A 27,302-nucleotide genomic window follows, 5' to 3' on the forward strand; every position below is an offset into this window, starting at 1 on the left:
CCAACAAAAGTTGTTCGCGCACGAAGCACTTCCAAGCAAATGGTCGCCTGTTTTTTCGGAAAAACTAGACATGTCGCAACCGTATCACTAGAACAACGCAGAACAGTAAATTCTGAGTGGTACACAACCATTTGTTTGCCAGTTGTCTTCCAAGAAATTAGGAAAGCCAATCGCCAAAGACGGATCACTTTTCACCAGGGCAATGCGAGCTCTCACACATCGGCTCAAACAACTGCATTTTTGAGCACCCAAAACATCGAATTAATGGGTCATCCGCCGTATAGTCCTGACTTGGCACCGAATGACTTCTTTTTATTCCCGTACGTAAAAAACAAACTGAGAGGTCAACGTTTTTCGACACCTGAAGAAGCGGTTGCGGCATTCAGAATGCATGTTTTGGCAGTACCTCATTCAGAGTGGCAAAAGTGCTTCGACAATTGGTTCAACCGCATGCAAAAGTGTATAGAGCTTCATGGAGAGTATTTTGAAAAACAATAAAGTGATTTTCGATGATTAAAATTTGTTTTGGTTCTCTAATCCCGACGTATAAAAGGAACCCCTCGTAGAAATGAAAACACCATATTTTCAATTTTTTTTTAATTTTCCATATAGTCCCCTTTTAGAAAGAAACACTTCTCCCAAAGCTCCGGCCATTTTTGTAACCTCTCCATGACTTCCTCCTTTGAATTAAATTTTTTCTCTCATGTTAGGGAACAATAAAGGTCGCAGGAAGCCATGTTGGGTGATTACGGAGGTGTGACAGCGATTCACAACGCAACTCTTGCAGTTTGGCGGCGATAACTCCGGCTGAAAGTGCTGTTGCGTTAACGTAAGTGAAACAGCACCTTCTTTTTCGCCAAATGCGACTGTGTCTCCTCCAACTTTACTTTTATATCCTCGAATTTTTTCCCATTCGAACACAAATAACGAATTACCGAACGATACTGCGCTTTTTTCATCTTAGCGGAAGTTACGAAAGCCATCTTACTCGAATAGCTGCCGAATCCCAAATATCCTATTAATCAGTCTGAAATGTGTTTTTCAGTCCCGGTACCTCTCTGCAAACAACGGCTAGAATAGAGTAGTGAACTACGTGCAGAAGCTGTGGGGACATTTCAGAGAATGAGACCGTTAAGCACTTTTTCTGTAAAGGTCCGGGTTTGGCAGCTAGGTGTTCCTTTCTTCGGCAGCCTTTGGCAGTGCACCAACCTAAGTCCCATCAATCTTCTCCATAACATAAACATCTCTGGCTGGCTGCAGATATCTGTCTGTTCGAGGCATCATAATGGTATCCAAAGGGCGTGTTAGTGCTACTCGGAGAGTGCCAGAGTAGTTCTTCAACCATTTTACCTACCTAACTACTTACCTAGTGGACGACGTACACACCAAGAAATCTAAGAGCTAGTGCCTGATATTTTTCAGGATATCTAGTGTGATTAAGCATGAAATTGCTGATATCATAGGAATCTCAGCCTGGTCTGTATTTTACATGAAGAATAGTATGTGAAAAAGTTGTCAGAAAGCTAGTGTGGCATTTTCCCCTTGGGAACCTAGGGTTCGCTTCTAGAAAGACGGGCTTCGCGTCAACCCAGCGAGCATTTGATTAGTGCGCAAATGCAAAGTGGCGAGATCCTTCTGCCCACGCGTAGGTTGGGAGTGCTCAGGGGAACTTCTACGGCAAACAAAGCCGCAGTTCTCGAATTTGGTGCGTATCCTTACTGGACATTGTCCGTAAGGTGTCCATGGTGTGAGTCTTGGGATTGCTTCAAGTCCTTTCGGCAGAAGCTGTCTGGAGGTTGAGGTGGAATCATCTAAGCACCTTCTTCTCCCTGCCCTGCTCTCCCCGGACAAAGATTTAGACATCTGGGCTCTCACTGTCTCGCTACACCTGCGGATATTGCGGGTTTAAGTAAAGAATTTTGCTTATTTTTCCAAGTTATCCTCTCGCATGGGATGGCATATATACTAATCCTACTGTCGCATTCGTAAACAATTTAACAAAAACGTGTGGAGCTTTTCTGAAAATCATTGCAGAGATGGTATACAGTTATTGGAGCATCATTGAAATACTTGTATGTGTAGTGAAGATGAGTGAGATCATATCGAATGCAATTAATTTCATTAAAAAATGTCCAGTATTCTATTTTTGCTTTCATACTTTTCAACCAACCGGTACACTCCTTTTAGAAAGTTTCACAATAAAACAGCACACGAATTGCTGTACAAAATATGTTTAACCAACCATTAAGCTGATTAAAAATGAAATAAGTTAAGCTCAGACGGGATGCAAATAAGGGAAATAAATACTTAAGTAAAAAACATGCTTACTTAAGTTGCATGCACTTAATTAAAATAATAAACAAATAAGCAGCATTGAATTGAAATAATCTCTGCTTTTTGTCAGTCAGTACCACCCTTTACTGCTGCTAAAGCAATCAGCAATATTCATCGTTTAAATCGATTTCCTGCTTTCACTAGCAACCTGGTGTTACTGCAAGAGAATTTTGCAAATCAGGTTTGGCAGCAAATTTATTTAATTGTAAAAGAAAAGCTTAAATTTGAATTTGTAGTGAGAAATTTAATTCACTTTGGCTGCATCACTTTTAGTAAAAAATTGGAGCAAAAAAATGCGGGAAAATATGACGAAATTTCTAGTAAAAGTTTGACAAGAGAGAGTTATGATTTACTACTTGAAGGTCGTGGAACCACAGATTAGTCTTTTTATGATTTCTTTTGGGAGGGGTTATATGTGGCTTTTAATTCAGAAGTGCAATAAATTAGCAGCGTGACAAAGTTGGTTTGAAAAATTATTTGTATTATTATTTATCTTTTCAAGCTGAGGGAGATTCCAATGTCACATTTGTGCTGCTCTATGGCTGTAAAGCATAGTTGGCATTCAAAGAAACATCAGATATCTTTTTCAACAGATGCCTGCGTAATCTTGCGAATCTGGTGATGGTTGGATATCCAGGGAAAAACTTATGAAGCGGAATAAGCAAAAACCCATCAGTATTGAAATTAGAGAAAGGAAGTGGGGATGGCTGGGACAGACTCTCCGGAAACCCGAACAATCTCTTAGTATGATAGCACTAGAGTGGAATCCTTAAGTGGAGTCCTGAATCTGAATTCCAAGCAGTTGACACAGCTCTAACATGGAACCGGCTGAAAACTTTAGCGAGAAATCGGCAACAATGGAAATATTTTATTGTAGCATCATGCGCCCTCGGCAAGGCGTAAAATCAATAAGTAATAATAATCATAATAGCCGAGGGAGATAATACGGGTCGGAATGCTGCGGGTCGTTAACTCAAGCTAAGCACAACAAGAAGATGCACGTGATGAAAATGAAAATACTTCGCTGGGCAACAGGAATAACGCGCGTGGACAAAGTGAAAAACATCAAGGTACAAGAAGATATGAAAGTTGCACCACTTTCAGAGAAAGTGAGAGAGAAGGCAAGCTAAGATGGTACGGACGTGTAATGCCTAGGTGCGAGGACCACATCGTCAAACTCGCCATGAACATAACTGAGTCAACAAGAACTAGAGGAAGACCTCAATCGACTTGGCTAAATACGATACAAAGGGGCATAAGAGCAGCACCATGATGACGTGACGACGCAGGACCGAAAAACCGGGCGTATGAGCACAAGGAGGGCCGACCACGAATAGGAACAAGGCAAAGGGAGAGGGAGAGAGAGTGAGCGGAGGAAGATAAAAAATATAGTAGAATGTTTCATAAGATGAAATACACAGTTGGCGCTACAGAAGTTGTAGGTGGTCTGAATACTTTTTGGATGGCGTTCGAGTGTAAGGAACGTATGCGCTAACCTTAAACGTACTAAGCAGCTGTTCATCTAGGTGATAGTCGTGCTTGGTAGTGGTATAGCAATACTATAAGGATTTATTTTCTTGTATTCATTTTAGTAGAGTTGCCAATTTATGCCGTGGTGAGATTGTAGGTAGATGGTTTGGAAATTATTTTGCCCCGAATGCATTATAGGAGATTTTAAAGCTAGCTTCCTAGGATTTTCAGATATGCTTGAAGGCATAGGGGTCCACAATTGGCTTATTAATGAAATACTATATTTGCTGCTAGTGATAAATCCGTTCCAAGGACTAACCTGCTGCTTGGAATAGTTGGGACTGAAATAGATACTGAATTTCATGAAGGAATTTGGTTTGCGTAATTTCCTAAGACTGCTTAATCAATTTGTACTGCCTTTGTTTGGACTAATTTTGTTGAACTCGAGGGGGGGGTAGGGATTTTAGGGTAAAAAAAAAATCGATTTTGGTTTATTTGAGAAAATGAATGTACATAATCTCAAGAATGTTGTGTCCAAATTTTAAGTCAATCGGTGCAAAACTCACAAAGTTAGAGCGTTATAACCGTTGGCCGCTCCGACTCGGCTACCTGCTATGGAAAACTTTAAATCGATTTTCTGGAAAACGACGTTTTTCAAGTCGGTGGACACTTTTTCTCTGAATCTACTCGACCGATCTTCCTGAAATTTTGTACACACTTTCTCTACATAATTACCGAGGTAACCCTGGAAGGTGTTTTTTTCAATTTTTATTTATTTTACAATAAACAATATTATGCGATTTATCGTCTAAAAATCGCACTTCTACTTCAAATGTTAAAAAAAATTGAAAAAAAAAAATTTTTTAATAAAAACTCGACAGGGTTACCTCGGACAATTGATTACTTAATGAAAACTCTTTGATTTTTTGATTTCAGATGATCCAATGCTGAGAAAAACTGTCCACGGCAAATTGCCTTTTTTTCGAGACGTCTGCGTAGATCTGCTGTCAACGGCTCAATTTTGTATATTTTCTTGTGAAAATTTTTGAAAATATTTTTGAAATATGAGTTTACAGTATACTAATTGGATAAATAAATTTACATGAATCATCTTTTCAAAAAAAAATTCATAAATAAGTGCATATTTTTAGTGGAATTAACCCTACCCCCCCTTAATGACTAATGGTGACTAGTTCCTACAGAGGAGTGCGAGGTATTAACTTTCGATGTGAATTAAGTTTAGTGGTGAGCTCTTCTACTTTTTTATTTATTAAAGTTCGAGGGCTCTGTGTGTGTAATATCCCTTGTTGATATAGAATTTATTGTTTTCAAGCTCTTCGGATGTTTTTAAATTATTTCATAGGCTTGTTGAGTTTGTGATTGTGCTGAACATTTTATACCTCATAAGGGATTTAGTTTTTTAGCGACTATTGCATAAGTACGGGTTCGAGGGACCATATCTAGTTTTTTGGCTCTTAGTGAAAGCTGAAGATTACCTAGACTTTGGTTGACTTAAATACTTATATGAGCTGAAGGTCTTATATTATAATTATAATTTGTTCTTTTTATAAGAAATGAATAAATAAATTCTGCCGCCTGAAAATGAATGGGTTGGTGCGTAGTTATCATAAGGTAGCGCATGGGTGCGAAACCTGCTTGGGCACGAAACACCAATGAGAGACAATGTCTGTTTTAATACCGGTGGCCCCTCGACACGCAATTACAAAGTCTCGAGTGTAGTTTTGCCTTGAAAAAGCTCCTTACAAAAACACTCAGGCGTTCGGAGGCGCGCAAAACTGAAGTTCTTTACATTTGTGGAAAAAATCGCGACACTCATCACAAATAGGAGGAGGAACTCAGCAGAAGAGCTAGCAAAGGACACAAGCGCCAACTAAATATAATAAATAAAAGCTGTTACTTTTACTCTATTTTAAGACACCTCCTGTACGGCAAATTCCCTAAGCAAAAATCACAATCACCGTTTCCAGCACTGGCGCGCAGTTTTTTTAGAAAAAATTTTCAATTTAGGAAACACGCAGAAAATGAAAGCGTAATATCCCTTTCACTGCAAAAAAAGAAAACATTGCAAGCGCTGTAGTGAACTAAATTGCGGACTTTCTAATAAAGAAGTCAATATAGGACATGACAATCTGCCCACAAAAATCTCTCTCTATTACCTTCACACAAAAATGAATACTCCAGCTGTACTCATCAAATACAAAGAAAACCTGGCAAGCGCACTTAAGGCATCATATCTATGATAAATTGCGCCCCATTTTTTTAAGCAGCTTAATACATATTTTCCGTCTGGAGTCCTAACAAAATGCAGTTTTAAAAAAGCTCATTAACTACTTGTCGATTAATTGAGAATTTCATCTTATTTAACTATGAATTATTTCGCATTTTGTAAAATGAATGCGAGAAAAATTGCAAGCGAGCGTTGCTGGGAAAAAGTGAATGGATATCTTCTAATTAATCTTCCAACTGCTACTCCACACTAAGGACACTCGGGGATAGCTATGCACGCGTACAACGAAGGCATGTTAGTGTTGGTGTGCGGCTGCTGATTTGTCTTGCAGTTGTTGGCTGAAAGAGTGGTACTTTGGAAAAAGGCAGTTTCAGCAGCGTTGCATTTTTTGTTCACGTTTTTCGATGCACTGTTGGCATTCATTTGGTGAAATATTATTTCGTTCTTGTTTTTGCTGCTTTCTTTCTAAAATCCACTGACACGCACGTGCGCGTGGGAAAGCACTGTAGTTGAGTGAGTATCGACAGTAATTACCACTTATACCACATGCGAATAAAGTACTTTGGATTTGTTGTTGTTGTTGTTGTTGTTGTTGTTGTTGTTGTTGTCTACATATTCGTACATGCTACTGGTTTTTGGAGTGCTGTAGTTAAGTACTTTTTAATTTCTTCTTCATTTACAACGTTGAAGAGCTTATCATTTATCTGCGTCTAGTTACAGTATACAACTCAAGACAGCCAATCTAACCCTTACCTTTCAACAAATACTTCTTTTAACTACTCTAATCCAACTGGCTTAAATCTTCTGCAAACTAACACCGTACACACGCTGACCCGTACAAGAGGCGCGAAGCCCCCGAGGCGGAAGTGCAACTACATTTTTCACATTCTGCTTCTTCTGCGTTTTCTTCTTCTTCTTCTTTTGCTTCTGCTTCTACTCCTTGCCCACTTAAACGTGCAAAGTCTTAGTTGCTCTATTAGCAAGCTGCTTGCGGCGCACAGTGGTGTGGTTTCATACATTTTGTTGAAAAAAATTATAAAAAGAGTTTCTAGAATAATGAAATGTTGTGTGCGTGTGTAGTTTAAGACAGTTAAGAAAAATCAAAAAACAAAGCGAATCGACCACTCCAAGAGGTTTCTTCTTTGGATTTATAGTAAAGTTTTCCAAATACATATTTTAATCTAAGCAGAGAAAGACAGATTTTTTTCCTTATCCTTTCAGTTAATCTATATGAGTTTTGACATGGTAGGTGATTAGCCTGTCGCTAAAAGGCAGATATCTTAATGAAACTCGGTACATAAGTTACTCTTACTCGATTCAGCCTCAAAGTATGAAAGGCGTTCGTATTCAAGTTTTTGTAACCTTTATACAAAATTTTTAGATTTACTTAGCGATCGGTGATAAAAGGTGAATTTTTTTACATAAACCGAAAGAACAGACTCTCACCTTTAATTTTTTTGTAAAAAGAGCACGACCGAACCAACTAATTTGTTTGGCAAGAAAAATAGTCAACGCTGTATACGCTATATATTGATTTGCGCATATCTTTCTTTATAAAAAATTTAAAAGTTTATTTAGCGATCGAATATAGACGTTGAATTTTTTCATTTAAACCTAAAGAACAGACTCTCACCTTTAATTTTTTGTAGTAAGAAAAAAGAGCACGACCGAACCAACTAATTTGTTTGGCAAGAAAAATAGTCAACACTGTATAACGCTATTTTTAACCCTGATTTGATCGTGCATATCTTTCGAATCACTTGCATAAGCCGAATATATTTTGCTTTACATCGTTGAGAAAAGGCTATATTTTATTAAAAATACCATTAAAATTTTAGAAAAAATTATATCTTAGTTATAATCACCATTGTAAGGCATGAAAAATTTCATCGTTTTCGCTGTACAATCTTTTGGTAACTTCACTGAATTAGGTGAATTAGAAAAACATTACTTTGGAAGAAACATTTTTGAGATTTTACTTAGTCGGATAGGTCTAGAATTCACATACCATTCATACAATTTGTTTACGAATGGATACAAAATGGCGGAAGTTGCAGGAATGACTCTCTTTTGCTCTTTTGCCGACAAATATTTTCATTGATAGCCAAGCGGCTATTAAAGCAATTAAAGCTTCTTGGACTAACTCGGATGAACTCTGCGGAAATGGGCAGGTCACTATGTACTGGATACCAGGAAATAAAGGAATAGAAGAAAATGAGGAAGCCGGTGAGCTTGCCAAGTCAGATATTCGCTTGCCTTTCTGAAAATATAGCTATAAGAGAAACTATCTCTGGAAACGTATTCGCAACCTCGTCATGAACCAGTTGAGAATTACGGACATTTATGATAGGCTGCTGAAATGCGTTTAAATAAAAGGAAAAGCGAACATTTGCTTTAAGTGGATGTGCAACTAAAATGCTAAAAAGCACTCTCGGAGGCGCAATTGATTGGTAGTTGAGAAAATGACTGAGCAAAATAGCCGGATGTAAATTGCGTTAAAAATTATTAAAAATCTCAAACAAAACTGCCAAAATTATACTAAGCACTTGGAATAAGCAAACTACAAAACCACTCTCTGGAAAAGTCTACAAAATATTGGTTGGAGTACTGACGGGACACTGTCTCATCCACATCACGCAACGAAAATGGGATTAGGCGAAAGCGGTGCTTGTAACACATCCGACGGAGCGAATGCTAGGGCTGCTCTGGAAAACCTACTTTGCTACTGCCCTGGACTTTGTAGAACTCGACAAATGTGTCTAGGATCAACATATTTTTCATTCTTGAAAGATATTCCTGACAAGAGGCTGAACGGCTTCTGTTCGCGTTAAAATTCGCGAAAACGTGCATTAATAATTCCACGAAGTAATAATTCGACTTCATATGCATAGCACTGGAACCAACTTAACACAAAAGACTCAAGGGCACTAAGTGAGATATTTTTATAGATCATCCAGCACTACCTAACCTAGTGAGATATTTCTCGTTAAAACCGCATCATTTGATTTTGGAAAGTCAGTGGTCGAAGACCCAATTTTTGTTTGCCAAAAAATCACCACTGTGCGGTGTGTGGGTGTTGTGCATTTTGAAAAATGCTCCTTCAACTCACACATACATACATAGCCACACATTTATAGACACTTGCTTTCTTAGCGTTTTTGCTGCGAAGCAATTTCTTCTAATCTATATTACAAATCTACGCTTTCTCTTGCAGCTACACTCCTTTTTCGCTGAATTTTCTTTTGCGCCACACAAGCGAAATGGTGCTAGTGTATCTTCCTTATATTCTGCTCACGGTGCTGGTTACAAAACCGTCGAATTGGGTCAACTTGTCTACTTACTTAAAAAATAAAGACGCTTAGTCTTTTGACTTCCTTATTTGCGTTTGTATGGGTGTATAAGTGTACGTTCGTACGTTCTTAGTGCCTTCTGTGGCATGGCTTGTGGCGTGCAGTGTTGCCACACCATCTATACTGTATACTGAGTTTGCAACATTCTAAGATTTTTTTTTCGTCGCACATGTCGTAGTATCTATACACCTCCATTTTTGGTTGATTTTCTATGGTTCTGCTGCTGCATACAAATCGCCAAGTTTCGTTGGCTTCAACAATCAGCAACTTTTGCGTCAAGCCAAGTAGCGCAAAAGCCAATGCAACTCTAACTCAGCTATTTGCGAGCATGTGGAAAAATATAAGCCAACTTGCGCGACAAGTCAAGCCGAGTCAAGTGGCCTGTAGGCCATTGTCGTTGGCTGAGTGTCATGCCACTACTTGGCGCTGTAGTTTTGGCTTAAAGAAATCAGCATAAATGAGCAGCATTGACAATGCAGTTTCAGCGTTTTAGTCACTTCAACAGCCACTATACCGCTACTATTGCCACTTTTGGAGTCGATGCCTTCGGCGGCAGTGTAGTGCCATCACGCATGCCCCCTTTTGCCTCCACCTACCCCTATTTTGTTGCAATTCTTTTTCGGTTACACGCAAACTAAGAGATGAATACCCGCAGGGCATTGCAACGCTGTCGTATTATTATTGAAATTACTATTTTGCCAATAAAAGCGTATAGGCCGCGAAATGGGCGCCTTAAGAGGGCGTGCGGTGTGTGTTGGCTTTGTTGGTTGAAAGGCAATACAATCAAGTTTGCCTCATTACACGGTTTACATTAGCGCCTTTTCCGTTTTATGGCGATGCAGGAAAGGATTTCTGCATCGCAATTTAAAAGGTAGTGCTGGCTGTCGCGGCTGTTTCGGGCAGGTTTGCTAGAGTGAGTGAAATACGTGTGAAATAATAGCACTAATTTCTGTGCAATGAATGGGTGCCTGTTGAGAATTCATAGTTATTTATTGCCCCAAAACCTAAACATCCACTTCGTAATCTATTTCCAGTTTGATGGGTGTTTAGTTAGCGAGGGAGATTGGGGAGCTGATTGTGCAGCGCAGAAGTGATGAAACAATTTTAAAGTGAGATAGTTTTTGCCTTTTTCCGATTTCATAGGCTCGTTTATTTGCACGTTTTTGAGTGTGATGTCTTCAGTGAAACGCTCTGACTGCCTCGGCTTAAGCCCATTATTTGCTTCATTATTATATACTCGGGTATATAATTGGCACTTACATCCTTTCTTAGGTGTTTGGCCGAGATCCTCCTCCAAATTGTGATATGCTTCTTGGTGTTGTTTTACAAAAAGAGGGCTCTATAGTTTAATGCCACCTACGGACGGCGATGTGCTTTTATGAAGCTGCTTTTTCACGGCAGAAATTGGTTCAAAAGTTCTGTGAAAATGGTAGATTATAGGGCAGACGCATAAAGTTGAGGCTGAGCACCGTAACTAGTATTAGGAGTAAAAGCGCTTTTGAAATTTTCGAAAAACTTTAACAATAAAGTTTTTCATGAACCAGTTGAGAATTACGGACATTTGTGATAAGCTGCTGAAATGAATGCGGCTCGTTTAAATAACATAAAAAGCGAATTGTTGCCTTAAGTGGAGGTGGAGTTAACTGCTAAAAAGCACTCTTGGATGTGTATTTGATTGGAAGTTGAGAAAATAAGCCTGTCAGGTCAGCAAAGATGTAAATTGATTTACTTGTTATATAAAGGGGGCCAAATACTTACCGCTTAAAACGTCCGCTTAGTCGTTCGTAGTCCACAAACACTCACCACTCCCCATCCCTTCCCTAACTCCCCTTTTTTCCTTCAATGGTATCACAAAGGATGAACCAAACTATTTCGTCCAAGTGGGCCCTACTCTCTGGGCAACCATCACTACCCGCTTAGTCGTAATTGCGGAAGCCTTACTGCGTTATAATATTTATTGTAAATTAAATTATAATAAATAATTTAATAAAAGCTTCATCGCTCCGATTTGTATGGAATTTGATGCCGATGCTCTACTATATAAGATCATAAATTTTGCAAAGAGAAAGGAAGGAAATATTCAGTAAAATTGTAAGTCAAATAATTGCCAGCTTAAAAGAAAGCAAAATAAATATTTTCCCTAGAGATTTTTCCGTACTTCCCGATAAAAAATATAATAAAGTGCAAACTTTTTGTTTTTTTGTAAAAAATTGGGAAAAAGTCGAGGCGGGAGGAAAATTTAGTGGGGAGAACTGTAAGTCAAATAATTTTCGGACTGAGAAAATAAATGTTTTGTATAAGATTTTTTCTGTACTTTTTCATAAAAAATATAAAAAAATAATACTCATAAAAATTATGAAAAATTGAGGAAAAGTGGTGGTGAGATCAAATTTTAATAGTTGCCGGATTGTAAGTCAAATAATCTTCAGTCTTAGAAAATAAATGTGTCTTTTCGAATTTTTTTCGTACTTCCCGATAAAAAAATATAAAGAAATATTTTTTTGAAAAAAAATTATGCAAAAGTGGTGAGAAGACGAAAATTTTGTGGTTTTAATATTTTTGTGCAAATATTTTTTCCTTGTATTTCAAGTCAAATAATTTTCGGTATTAGAAAATAAATGTTTTCTCTAGGATTTTTTTGTACTTCCGGTGAAAAAAGATATTAAAAAAAGACCTCCATCTCGTACAAAAAATTTAAAAAATTAAGTTTGATAAAAAACTATTCAAAATTGGGGAGCAGAGGACAATTTTTCGCTTTAATTTTTTTTACATATGTATTTTCTCCTAGCGTTGCAAGTCAAATAATTTAGTCTTAGAAAATAAATATTTTCTGTAGGATTTTTCTCATACTTTCCGATAAAGAATTAAGAAAAAATGCCAAACATTTTTTTTAGAAAAAAATTGTGAAAAAGTGATGGGGAGAATATAATTTTGTGGCTTTCATTTTTTCGTGCAAATATTTTTTCCTCGCATTGGAAGGAAATTATTAATTATTATTTTCGGGCTTTCTCTAAAAATTTTTTCGTAATTTACGATGAAATATATAAAAAAAGTCAAACAATTTTTTTTTTTGGTAAAAATTGTAAAAAAGGTGGTGGGGCGGAAAATTGTATGGCTTAAGTTTTTTATGCAAGTATTTTTGCTTTGCATTGTAATTTGTTTTTGTTTATGTGGAGCAAGTTAGATGAATGTTTTTGGATGAATGAATTTGGTTTAATTTACGTTTTTAATTAATTTAAAACAAAAATCAAAAATCGGAAAACTAAAAAAAATTAAAACACAAAAAAAATTTTGTTTTGTTAAATTTTTTTTAAAGTTTTTTTTAATTTTTTTTTTTAATTTTTTATTTTTTTATTTTTGTTTTAAAAATGCTCAGATGACGGCTTGGAAATTGGAAAAATTTGTTTTTTGAATCGGCTATAAAAAAAAACTAATCAATATTTTTTCAAACTTGTTTTTTTTTTGAAGATTGAACATTGTCATTTATGAATGAAAAACAATATCGTTCAAATGACTGCCACGACTGGCTTTACAGTAGGCCATTCGATCAACCCAATTTTTAAGCACATTTTCGATTGTTTGGGCTCCAATTTCATGAACTTCGGGAACTTCGATTTTGTGTTTCAAAGCATCAATCGTCTCTGGATGGTTCGCATAGCATTTGTCCTTAACGGCTCCTCACAATAGCCCAACGGGCTTGAATCACTGCTCCGAGGCGGCCAATTCATATCGGTTTTCAAAAACGGTTGCCAAAAGTTCGAGTGTAGCTTTGGCAGTGTAACAAGTTGCACCGTCCTGTTGAAACCAAATGTCATCCATGTCATCCTCTTTAATTTTTGGAAACAAAAGCTCGTTGAGCATGTCACGATAACGCTCGCCATTTACTGCAACCGCGGAAGAAGAAGAAGACTCACCACTTTGGAAATAGGTTTTCAATATTTCCCAATTCTGTTCAAGCGTATAGCGTCCCATTTCGTAAATGTCAGACCTTTAAGTAAATTATGAACACATTTGACATGTCATTTGTGTTACCATTCTCAAAAAAACCCTTTAGAACATATTTTGATTGGGTTTTGATCTTCAACACACACTTCTGCTACGACGCAGAGCAAACGATTAGCTTATAGTTGTTGGAAAAATCAAGTCATGCCATATAAATTACCTTTACGCCTTAAAAGTTACAAAAATTAATTTTTGTAGATGTCCCTTGAACTAGAAAACAAACTGTTGCACATCAACCTTCACATAGCCTTCCACATCAACTAAGAAATTTTCCGCAATCAATCGAAAAGTTTACTGCTTCCTAATAAAGCAAACAATATTGAAATATTTTAGTATTTTTTTACAGAAGCTTTTCATGACAAAAATGCCCTCACAGCTTATTGCTGCCTCCTGAGTAGCGGTAGCTATTACAACAAAGTTTTTTCCAACATTTTTCAGTAACATGGCGACCATGGAAGATACTTGAGATACTTGACTTTATTTACTTTGCTCGATTGCCTTTAATTTATGGGTGAAGAGAGGACTCTTTGAGCTCAACCGCATTCGTGCAATAAATTTCCTGCAGTGAGGACCTCTTAAAAAATACATAATCAACGCATTTGCTGCACGCCAACCTCCATCAATTAATGGCAACTCATTTCTAATGCCAACTTTTGAACTAATTAAATACTATTTTTTCTACACAGGTTTTTTCTCAGTTCATATATGTAGTTCCGTAATGAGGCCACAAAGCGTGCATTTTATGACAATCAACGATGGGTCATTTAATTGTCATACACTGCTAACGACGAAAACGAGGAAGAAGCCGAAAAATGTATGTGTGTGTTTATACAAAGTGATTGAGTTGTAAAGCTGGCGGTAAATTACGCGGAAACTTTTGATGTTGGCCAGTTGCGGCTGCGTATAAGCGTTAGCCATTCAAGCAGCAGTGAATTAAGCGGTGAAAAGTGGTGAGCGGCGGGGGGCCGGCTATTTAGCGACTGTGGGCTGTGTTGGTGACGTTTATGAATGCACAAACTAAATGCTTAATGAATGGAGGGCAACTTCTACTAATTACTTGCGGACATTTAAAAATTCCAAGAATAAAACTGAAGAGAACAAAAGACTTGAAGTGAAGTAGCAACAATGGAGTAGGAAAGAAAAGAAGTCTGCATAATGCACAAACTTTTAGAGCCAGTGAAATATGAAGTAATAAAAAAAAGAAAAGAAAAAAAAAACAGTATATACATACATATGTATGTACGCACGTATGTAGAACGCGGCTCAGCTATGCACTGGGCATTAAGTGAGCAAGAAAATTGAAGTCAATTGAGCAGATCATGGCAGTAGAATGCAGAACGAGTCGGCGACTTGGTGGATTACCTAGAAATTTTCGCGGTGAATACTTGAAAAAAAGGCGTTGAAGTAGACATCAGGAAATGCACAGCTATGCATGTGAAACAAGGCACAGGAAATGCTCCACCACTCGAACAAATTTACTAGCGGCTGCGCTTGGCAGTTGAGGAAATCTTCTGCTTTCAAGTGCAAGATATGTATGTATGTGCGTGCAAAACTTTGAAAATCTCTAGCAGTTCATGCTACGCCCTCCAGCATAACTGCATAACTACAAGTGCACACATACATATATACATTTGTATACATATACTTGTGTGTTTCTACACATGCACGAGTATGCTTGCCATGAACGACGAATACCCAAGTCCGTTGTCATGAGCAATTTGGCATATTTTATCAGAACATTGCTTAGCAATAATTTACTGTAAGCGCAGCAGCTGTATGAGAGCAGAATGTGGTGTACGAAGTTGCAATAAATGCCAAGAATGTTGTCATTGTCGACATAAATGTGCAATGGCCAAGCGGTATGCCAGCACACATATCTAATATATGTTTGTATATATATGTGTGTATGTGTCTAACTGACAAAATGAGTATGTGTTATATTTACACTAAATCTGCCAATGCTGAGCTGACAAAGGGTGATCAGATTGGAGGGACTTTTTCCAATATTGTTTTGACAGCTCACGCGTGACTACAGTCAAACTAAATTAATAACTTTTTCAGTATTCATTGGCATTTCATCATGGAAAAAACTACGTTCCAATAACTTTTACAAATCGTGCAATTGTAATAGAAAAATCGACGCTCTGTGAAAAATGTTCTTCGCGCGCTCAGGCCAATTTGTGGTGTTCAACGATAAGGCCCATTTTTGGCTTAGTCGCTACCTCAACAAGCAAAATTGCTGTATTTGGGCTGAAGAGCAACCCGAAGGCATTCAAGAACAGCAATTAAATCCATTGAAAACAATCGATTGGTACGGCCCAGCCCATAGGTCGAATCATCGGCCCATATTTCTTCAAAGACGATGAACGCTACCGCGCCATCAGAAATGACTTTTTGATATCGGAAATTGCAGCTCGTAAGCTCCACAACATTTGGTTCCAAAAAGACGGAGATTCTGGCCATGCAGCCCGTGCAACAACAGATTTACTGCATCTTCGTTGCAGTGAGTAATTTATCTCTCGTCCCGGACCCCACGGATTGGCCTACAATATCGTGTGATATCTCAACTTTGGAGTTTTATTTGTGACTAAAAATTGATGTTTACGGATGGATGTCATGGGCGGTTCCATACAAAATTAATAAAGATTGGCCAATAAATTTCAATTTGCTTTATTTTCTTTCCATTTAAAGTCCGATACCCCTAAATTGATCACCCTTTACATGCGTATATTCATATGTACATATATACATAAATATGTATATATAGTATAAAAATAAATGTGTTCTATCATAGTTAAATAACTGCAAATGTGCAAAAAATGAGAGCAAAGGCGCAGCAACAGCTAGCAGAGGGAAACCTAAGCCATAACACAATATACGAGGTGTGGCTATTAAGTAATGGGCCCCATGTTGCTACGTATAGAAGAAATACACACGCGCCAACGGGCAGCTGTTTAACATACAGCCTTTGTTGTTGCTGTTGTTGCAGCAGTTCACTATTCCCTCCCAGTGCGGTGTAGACACCGATTGTCATCGTGTAACTCAACTAACGGTAGGCTCAGGAAGGATTATGTTTCGACTGGTTCGGTCCAGCGAGAGAGGGATGTTAGGTGAGTAGGTTCGACAGGGCATGTGAATAGATATTTACTATTGTGCGGCGTGCCTTCACATGCTAGACATGCATTGAGTATGCCGGGGTCTATTCTGAATAAGTAGGAGTTTAACCTACTACAATAAACCAGTGCGTAATAGAGCCAAATTTACGCGCGTTTCGCGAGACAGCTGAAGCTCTTTGTCTGCAGTAGGTGGTGGTTGGCCTCCGATAACGCATTCGGGAGTCGCGAGTTTAGGAAGGTGGTGAGAGTCTTCCAATGAATTTCGTTTAATGCATATGTCTATGCACTATCCGGTCCAATTGTTGTAGTTGTTTTTTGTCCTGGATCGCGTCCATGTAGTTGAAGAGATGCCTCCTGACATGCCTGGACGATGACTCAGGTGCTAGAAAATGCCGGTAGGGATGATTCCACCCAGGAGCATGGAAGCCTCGTTGAGAAGGTGTTGCAAGGAGACATCAGGAGGCATCCCGTAGCTGTTTTGATTTTAGTATTATTTTGACAGGTTTTGAGATTTGTAAATTGTGCATCACTGGTGCGAGGCAACCACACGAGCGCAGCATAAATTCAACTTTTATTACGATGGTTACTCAATAGGCCGGGTCGATTTGTGGGGAGGCAAAAAAATCGCTCATTGCTCAGTGAAAATAATATTCTAGGGATTAAAATAAGAAACTTTGCCGAAGGCACCATACCTCTAAAACGAATTCTGATGTCTCCCAATTTGGGTCTAACTTTTTAGTTTCTTTTCTCATGTAAAGGCCAGAAATGGTGATATTTTGAAATTATTATATGGGAAACCCTCCAGGGGAGTTCCAGGGGTGTGCCACTGGCATGGGTGGATCGGCCGTCAAAAGTTAGTGGGGGTCGGTCATACATTTGGACTCGATTGGAGCACTCTAAATGGGTCAAAGTGGGATTTTTCGTTCGACCCAAATTGGGGGACATCAGAATTCGTTTTAGAGGTATGGTTCCTTCGGCAAAGTTTCTTATTTTGATCCCTAGAATACGATTTTCACAGAGAAATGAGCGATTTTTAAATCGACCCGCCCTATTACTCAAGTTATGGCCATGAAAGATTAATTGATTAAATATTTCTATAATAGCCAGTAATTCGACATAAGTTGTTTTATCAAAAATACTTAGATATAATAAAGAAATATGTATGACATCAAAATGAAATATTTTAGAGCCTCTGTCCCACTATTTACTGGTTCCACCTCGTACATATGTATATGACACAAATCTTAAAAAACAAATGCCGCATGAGGTCTAGGGAGCAGTAGTGCGTCGTGCAGCAAAGCGCCACGAATGACAACCGTCGCTACTTGCTTCGAACTAGTAGCTAAAGGCATAGTCGACAAATCACAAAACCAAATGACTGAGTTGCAAACTGGCTATCCGATTGGCGGTCTGGTCGCCTCACTGGCAGCACTGACTGACTGACCGACTGCGTCACATGACTGACTGCTTAAATGTTGCCAGTGACAATAGCGTCTGCTATCTGCAAGGCAACTACTGCAGCATTCCGCAAATGCTGCCGCGTTATAGCGTCATGGTTGCAACATAACACAAATCATTCGCATTGCCTGACTGCTGATCATTTGACACACATACATGCCTCTATTGCCTACTAATATGTGTTTCTCACTTCACTTGCATTGGCTGAAGGCTATGCAATGCGCTCGCGGCTAATTGCAGACACATCGATCCTCCTTTTGTTGCGTTAATCACTCTAATGGTGTTCGCTTGAAAAAGTGTTTTGCTCGATAGATTGTACTTGTATAAGCGGCATACAAGTTGGATTTATCTTTTTTGCCGTTGGTTGCCATTTGTGGTTGCGTAGTGGTTTTTCTTTTTATTTCATTTTGCTTCATTCTTCTTTAACTAGTTTTTTCTCCTTTTGCCCACTAACCTCTTTGATTTGCATTTTATTTTTTTTTGTTTTTGTTCGCTTTTTCATTCATTAAAGTTCTGTTTTGCGCTCTTTTCTGTTTTCGCCGCCTTGTTGTTGCGTCCAAATGTCAAGTGAGTTCTTCATGATGCTGACATTTGCTTGCTGCTGCGGCATTTTTTTTTCGTTTGGTTTTCGTCATCTCACCTGCTTTTGTGCACGGTCGGGCAGATGCACCTTAATTTTTTTCGCTTGCAGCTTTGCAATTCAAATGTCAAATGGTGAAATGTCAAAGGTGCTTTGCGGAGTGTCTGCATAAGCAGATAGCGGAGCAGTGCATCTCGTAATAATTTATTTGCTCATGTAATTCCATGTTTTTGAATACGAATTCATAAACATACATAAGTAGGTAAGTGCTGATGGGCAGTGTGTCACTTGCATCTTCATAAACTTTTTTTCATAAAGTTTTCTATTGCATTTGGATAGGTTTGAAATACCGAAGTCACATCGAACAGGTAGCCTCAGTAGATCTTCTGAATTTATGTACCTTTGAAATAACTCAATTTTATATGAAGCTAAGATTTTTCTATTAGTCCACATCATCAGGTATGGAGCAGAGATTGATTACAGTGAAATAAGAAGAATAACACTGTGCAACAAATTCAGGTTAGCAAAAATTAGGTCCATTCTGAGACTGGCGGGTGAAAATAGAGGCGAAATTAGAAGACCCGTAATTATAATTGAAGCTCTTGAGCACATAAAAGTTTAAACTCACTGCAACTAATCCAGAATTGTCCTCGCAATCAAAATCTACTGTTTCCCAGCAAAAAACGCTACTTGGAAAGGCCCACCAGATCCCACATACCACAGGTATGCAAATTATTTAACTATCAAAATTTAGTAGTAACTGCAAGTGGAATACTAAGTTCCAGAACCAGGTGCTTTTTTTTAATAATAAATTTTATTCAATTGATGCATTTTCTTGATAGTTTGCTGAGAAGTTTTAGATCTCAACGCATAACAAACTCCTACCTTCCGTGGCCCATCTCCAACACAAAAAGGACGCCCCGTCATGAGTTCCGTACTACTCCTATGAATTAAGGGAAACGAGGGCCATCACTTGGTTCATTTATCCTCTTGATTGGCGCGATAGCCGCTAAGGGGATTTCGGCAGAGTTTTACAAAGTGCGCCAGTCGTGCTCGTGCTCGTGATAATCAAGTACAACTAATTTTTTGCCGACTTGATGTTTTCAATTCATCTTTGTACCGCAGCGAATACTTTCAGAGCTGCAACATTTGTATCCATTCGAACAACATGACCGCCCAGCGGACCCGCTTAGTTTTTATAGTCGCTGTACTATGTCTACACCGCCATAGAACTCACACAGCTCAGTGTTCTATCGTCTTTGCTTCGTCATTCTATGACTTCCAGGTTTGTCGCCACGTACGATGCTTTCTCGTACTTTACGTAAGAGCAGCACTTTCTCAATATGTATACACTCAAGCGAGGGCGGGTCCAGGTGCAGCATTTGGAAATAGGTTATGTTAACGGATGGCTCGAATTGCACGGAAGGGCTATTTTGCGATGACCTTCTCATTGAGCTCAAATTCAGGCCATCGAACCACAGGTGTGTTTTCGAAGCCTAGTTTTTATGCGCTGCGCTATGTCTATGTTTCCGTAAAGCTCCTACAGCTCAATGCTCTATCGTTTACGATATTCTTTGTCACGAAAATACATTCTTATAAATACTACTTCTTTCGATAACTGCCAGACTTACCTCCGGCAAACCTTACAATTTCTGTTGACAGTCAAGCAGTGATCAAGGCACTGGCCTCAGGGCACATCAATTCAATAACACCACACTTTGTTGGGACTCCGTTAACTCTGGAGGGGAGGGACATGATGAGCAGATGCGAGTGCAAGGAAAAGCTCTGAGCTTGACCTTTAGCGAGCATTCATTTAAACAAACTATACACTGCGATTGACTTGAGCGTAATCACAGAAACTAATTGAAGGTGCTCTCTGACTACTAATTGCAGGGTCTCCCAAGCGCTCTTAACGAAAACTGAATCTTGAAAGGATAAAGTGTCTGCTTGGTTTGAAGAGATCAACTACCAGCGTCTTCATAGGTGTTATAACAAGTCATTACACTATTGGCACCCTGGTCAGTAGAATGGGTGTACCTCACAGCGACTTCTGCAGGAGTTGTGGAGCTGAAGAAGAAATTTAGTCGGTACAACATCTCCTCCCCGCCAAATATCATGGCGGTTATTTCTTTGAAGGAGTTGTGGAGATGAAGAAGAAATTGTGGCGGTGAAACATCTCCTCTGTGAATGTCCTGCGCTTCACAGAAGCCGTGCCAAATATCTCGACAATTATTTGATTGAAGACCTGTGAATTTTGCAATTTGTCTCTCTAGGTAGAGGATGGAAATCAAATACAGGTATCAGTGAGCCGTAGGACCAGCGAGTGTCTTGTCTTAAACCTGGCTAACCTAATGCAACCCATTAATAATTTAGTTAAATGGGCACTATAATAAAATTACTGCACATTTCGCATTGCCCAGAAGTGGCATCTATACGAGTTTTAAGGCTTACATTTTGTTTGAAAAGTGAGTATCTTTAATCAAGAAAAAGTCAGCTATGATAGTCAATATTTCTTCTACTTAATACAATATTAAGAAAAGTAAGTTTAATGTAATAAAATCATTTGAAAAATATTCCTTTTTAATTCTCATTTCTTTTCAGATTTAATGTTACAGGAATTTTGTAGCAATTTTGCATAGAAATACTTCTCCCATTGCAGCCTTTAAACCTTTGAACGAAAACTTTATGCAATCGCAGTCCTCGCATGCCCCACAGACCAGCCTATTTGAAATTATCGATCGAAGTTACTCGATGTGTTCAATGTGCGGTCAGTGTGCCAGTATTGTGCATTATATACAAACTGCCATATCGCTAAAAATATTACTTTTTTGTCATCACATACACCTACAAACACATAAAACATGTTTGTAAACAAAAATAAATAAGCAACAGAAAAACAACCAACCTAAACTGGCACATAAGGATATTAGTATCAGCAGCACCAATACAACCACACAGTGTGGCAAGTGAAAGGAAGTCGACGACAGCAAAAATGGCATGTCGCCAGCAATATTGCAGGACAACACTGGCACAGGAGGAGGTGGTGTAGAAGGAGCGTAAAAATTAAAATGCGTTCCAGTGCGGAGGCGGGAGTAGTTTACTGAGTTGGCTAACTCATGGGAGGCGTCGACATGAGCGAGCATTATTTATCGCTTTGTTGTGTTTTTCTTTTCGTAGAAAAGCGGAAATGAGCGCGGGCAGGCGGATGTAGTAAATAAGTAGTGAAATTGCTAAATATAAGCAGACAGAGTTGAAGGATTGCGAAAAAGTGGAGTAGGTGTGTAGAGAAAGGAGTGAAAAGGAGTACGATTGTTGTGTTGTTGAAAAAACAGGCATAGGTCTGTGTAGATATCTCCGGCTAACAAAATTGCGGTGCGAGTGTGGCGTGTCAATGCTGGTTTGTGGTCGTTATTGCGATAGTTTCAGTTAGCCTGTACTTTAGTTGTTGCTATTTCAGCCATTATTGCCGTGCTAGTTCTGTTTTTTCGGGGGCTGGTGGTACAATTGCCACAAGCGAGTGCACGTGTGTCTTTCTGTTTGCATGTAGGGATGTTTATGTAGTGTGGATGGGTTTTATGACAAAATTAATATTTGTTTTAAAAATCGCAGTGCTTTATAGAATTATACTTTCATATTGACACATGGGCTGAAAAGTCCCGGGCCTAATAAAGAAAACACGTAGTAGTCGCTGGGAGCCAAATCTGGCGAATACGGGGGTTGTGGGAGCAATTCGAAGCTCAATTCATGCAGTTTTCATACTATTTTGATTGACTTGTGACACGGTGCTTTGTATTGGTAGTGAGCAAACGGTGCACCCACTTTGAACAGAGCTTTGCCGTAGTCAAATGCTAACACAATATAAAGCCAGCACGTTTTTTTGATATCTTTACGATGTCAGCCAACTCACGCAACTTCACTTTTCGATCATTCAGAACGATTTTAGAGATTTGTTTGATGCTTTCTGGTCCTACCGCCTCATTTCAACGTCCACTGCATTGTGCTTCATCGGTGTCTCTACGACTAAGTTTAAAGTCAGCAAATCATCGTTTCATTGTTGTTTCTGATGGAGCGGAGTCCCCATAACGCTTTTCAAGCCATTGCTTCGCATTTTTCCCCATCAAGAAGCAGTGTAAAATTACAACACGAAATTCTTTTTGACCCATTGTTTTGAAAAGTACAAAAGTAGCAGCACTCTGAGCACAATAACTCAGGAGCTGTCATGAAAATTTACCAGCTGTCTTTTAAGGTTAGTTCTAACTGAAACAAAGGTGAATGCAATACAACTAGTGCCGTCTATGTGTTAGCCCGAGACTTTTCAGTTCATGTATTAAATAAGTTTTTACTTTTTAAATTTGATACTAAAAATTTTTCGGAATCCCGATATTACTACAGACTTAAGCTCTGAGATTTTCGAAACCTGATTTAAGCAATAAAAAGTTTTTACTTTTTCAATTTGATACTTAAAATTTTTCGGAACCCGATATTATTACAGACTTAAGCCCTGGGATTTTCGGAACCTGATTTAAGCAACAAAAAAGTTTTTACTTTTTCAGTTTAATACCAAAAATTTTTCGGAATCCCGATATGACTACAGACTTAAGCCCTGAGATTTTCGGAACCTGATTTAAGCAATAAAAAAGTTTTTACTTTTTCAATTTAAAACTTAAAATTTTTCGTAATTCTGTTATTATTACAGACTTAAGCCCTGAGATTTTCGGAACCTGATTTAAGCAATAAAAAAGTTTTTACGTTTTCAATTTGATAGTTAAAATTTTTCGGAATCCCGATATGACTTCAGACTTAAGCCCTGAGATTTTCGGAACCTGATTTAAGTAATAAAAAAGATTTTACTTTTTTAATTTGATACTTAAAAATTTTCGGAATCCCGATATTACTACAGACTTAAGCCCTGGGATTTTTCGGAACCTGATTTAAGCAATAAAAAAGTTTTTACTTTTTTAATTTGATACTTAACAATTTTCGGGATCCCGAGGTTAATACAGGTTCAAGTTCCCGGATTTTCGGGGCTTGATCAAAACGATGAACAAGTTTTTAATTTTCATTTTGATATATAAAATATTTCGGGATCCCGAGACTAATTAAGGCTCAAGTTCCCGGATTTTCGGGGCTTGATTAAAACGATAAACAAGTTTTTAATTTTCATTTTGATATATACAATTTTTCGGGATCCCGCGAGTAATACATACCTCATTAAAACAATAAGCAACATTTGCTCTGTTTCCAATTTTATACTTAAAATTTTTCAGGATCCCAAAATTAAGACAGGCTAAAGTTCTGGGATTTTCGAGATATGATGAAAACAATAAATCATTTTTTTCTTTTTCAATTTGATACGTACAATTTTTCGAGTACCCGAGATTGATACGTTTTGAAGTCACCGGATTGATACAAACACAAGTTCTGGGATTTTCGGAACCTGAATAAAATCGGGACCTCTGTATTAGCATCACTAGTTTCCATTCATATACCTTAGATAGGTAACACCACCATTTTTTTAATTTTTTTCAGGTGCGATATAAATTTTTGCAGTTGTTGCAGTATTGAAATACCCGCTAGGTGAGTTTTCAAAAAATGTTCGCTCCGTTTTAGTCACTTAAGTACCTAAGTATATGTGCACACTATATGACGGCTAACTGTACAATTCTACAGCTCTTCTCTATTTGACCGCGCAAAAGGAAACAAATATTTTTGTTTATCCTTGCGGTTAATGTACGACCCACTCCGCGTTAAGCTTCGCGAGCTGGCGTTGGGAAACAAACCAAAAAAAAAAAACAAATATGCTTGCTCACGGCGCCAGCAAGTAGATGTTGGTGATCCTTTGTTTGCCATAGTGTGCGGACTAAGAGCAAGTCCGTGGCGCTATTGGCGACTATGCAAATATTAGCGCGAATGTGTGCACATTTACATACGCATACAAACGTATGTGTGAGGAATACGCACGCGCAATGACTTTAAGTGGGTTAAAGAAATTTAATTAAAAATTCTGATTTACTGTGAAAAGGAATAAAATTCTTGCAGGCAGACTTGCATGGCAGCTCACACATACACACGCATACACACATTTGCCATTAAATAAAGCCGTGCATATTAACAGCATGTAGGTTTGCTGGTGCCGAGCGCGCGGATGCGGAAATGGATTTTGAAATGTCCGTTTTCCGGCTGTCTCTTACAAGCCAACCATCACCAACATACGGCCAAGAGCCAGCGGAAGTCGGTTGTGGTGCGTTACATTTACTCAGTTAACGCTAAGTGAGCGAGCGAGTGAGTGAGCTAGCGCATGAATGAATGAATGCACAATGAGCTGCAACAACAAGAATCATATCAAAAACAAGAACAACATATACGAGAAGCCATGCAACGCACTTTAACGGTTCTTTTAGCGTGTTGACCGACAAGCATTGTGTGAAAAAGTGGCTAAGGACTTTGTTGAAGTGTCGTTGATGGACAGTTGAGCGAGTTGAGTGAGCTGAGTGAGTGAGTTAAGTGGCGTCGTTTGTGAGACGCATCGTTGGCACTTATGTATTACATAGCACATAGCTTTAACTACAGGTTTTAGCAACCAGCTTAGGCTGGCTCGCACTATCTATGCGGCGGCTTGTTGTACGAGCACTTGTTGTTGGCCACACGCTTTGGTGCTGCAGGCAAATGACGTTGACAGTTTGCTCACTTTCAGTTGCCCAGTTTCAGTTTCAGTTTCAGTTGCAGCTCCATAACCAAAGCTTCACTAAGTATTCAGTGCATTGTCCTTTTTATGTCAGCGTGAATTGTTATAAGCGTCATGCTATCCGGCCGCACAACATAAAGTGTTGTATGTATGCATATAATCGTCGTAAAACATACATATTTCAACTGTCAGCAATTGAGAAAGTGACATTGACATGCACAAAGTTGGCAGCGCCAGACAATAATTTTTGCTATGTATTTCATATTTTTGGTTAGTTGATAAGCGCATGCTTGCTTTTGCTTTAGTGTACGAGTACTTTAATGTAGCTGTGTTTTTTTTGTTTTTTTCGCCTTGTTGGTTTTGTTTTCATGTGCTTACAAATGTGATGTTTATGCGCATACATATATATGTAAGTCGCTTGCTCATTTTGCACGCCGGTCAGGTCGAGGTCCACAGGCAGGGTTACCACTGATACATTCACACGTACTATGTACTTATATAAGCGTCACTTTAAAGTTTGATGTACTCAACCAGGCGCAAATCCACATTCGCGTACCTTCACACACACACATTCCCTCACTCATTCACTCACGCATTCACTTAGTGATTAATGTTGTCACACAGCCAGAAAAGTTGATGGTCGCCTGTTTTTGAATCCCATGCGCTTGTAAAATATTTTTAACTTTTACTTTTGACGTTTCGGCTTGTCCGTAAATGTTGGCAAACTTTGGAAAGTGCACCAACACACACACACATACATGCTTAGTGAGTACAGCAGATGCAGAGAGCAATGCATTTTCATATTACATTTGCATGGCCAGCTCGAGTGAGTGTCCGGTTTTATGCATATGCTCACACACTTGCACATTTATATACAAATACATATGCATATGTATATCCATTTTGTATGCATTTATGCATGCATTTGCGCATATACTTTTGAGCTGCTCACTTTCTTTTGACATTTTAACAAGTTGTGAGTGATCAACGCACTGCATTTTGTGTTTTTTAAAGAGCGTCAGAGTCTATCACAAAGCTGGCCAGAAGGCGAAGGTACACCGACAACGGGTGAATAGTCAAAAGTTGTAAACTAGTTTCGGACTTATGTGCTTAAGCTTACAAATTGGTGCTTAGCTGTGCTTGGGTCGGTAATGGCAGATTTATGATATTAAAAGTGAATAAAAACTTGCGAATTTCGCAACGAGCGCAGAGTGGACTCAGGCGAGTTAGTAACCTTTGGTTAGTTTAACAAGCAGAAGAAGTGGTAATTAATATTGTAATTGAAAATCAAAAACAAAAAAAGAAATATTTGTTTAATCCAATCTGCACACAATTTGTGGTCACCTGCAGCAAGGTATGACGCCACAACTCTTACTTGTACATATATTGAGCGAAAATTTCCTAAAAGTAGTTTTTAGTATTTTTTTTCCACTGGAGCTGTCCCTGCAAGTCAAGTAGGTACGAGTATCTGTCTAAATTTTCCAACTAATTGAAAATTTTAAAAGCTAAAAGGTACCAGTGGTACAAATTCGTCAGGATCTTTTCAGCGGTACAATGAAATAAAACGAGTATTCTGAAAAAGCATATTCCGTTTTTTTTATCAAAGAATTAGTTGCATAACCTCTTCAGACTCGACCAATAAGGCAAAATAAATACAAAATAAAAAATCGACTACCGTTTCTGTATTAAGAAGAAGAGTACCTGAATTTTGCATTGCAATAACTTCTAGACCCCAAACTTGGCCCCATACGCTCCAACGATGGAACGTACCGAATACGCTACAACGATGAGTTGCTAAACTTATGCGAGGGAGAAGACGTCGTGAAATACATTAAATCCCAAAGACTTCGATGGTTAGGGCACTCTGTGCGCATGGAAGACAGCTGGCCCCAAAAATCTTTTTTATCAGCGAATTGTCTAATGACCCGAGCCCGAGGACGTCCAAGGTTCACCTGGCTTGACCAAGCTACGAGTTAGGAGCTGGAGATCTATTGCTATGAACCGTGTAGATTGGAAGAGAATTGTGGATGAAGCTAAAGCTCAGCCTGAGCTGTAATCG

Source organism: Anastrepha ludens, chromosome 3, assembly GCF_028408465.1.
Source record: "Anastrepha ludens isolate Willacy chromosome 3, idAnaLude1.1, whole genome shotgun sequence".
NCBI classification, from domain to species: domain Eukaryota; kingdom Metazoa; phylum Arthropoda; class Insecta; order Diptera; family Tephritidae; genus Anastrepha; species Anastrepha ludens.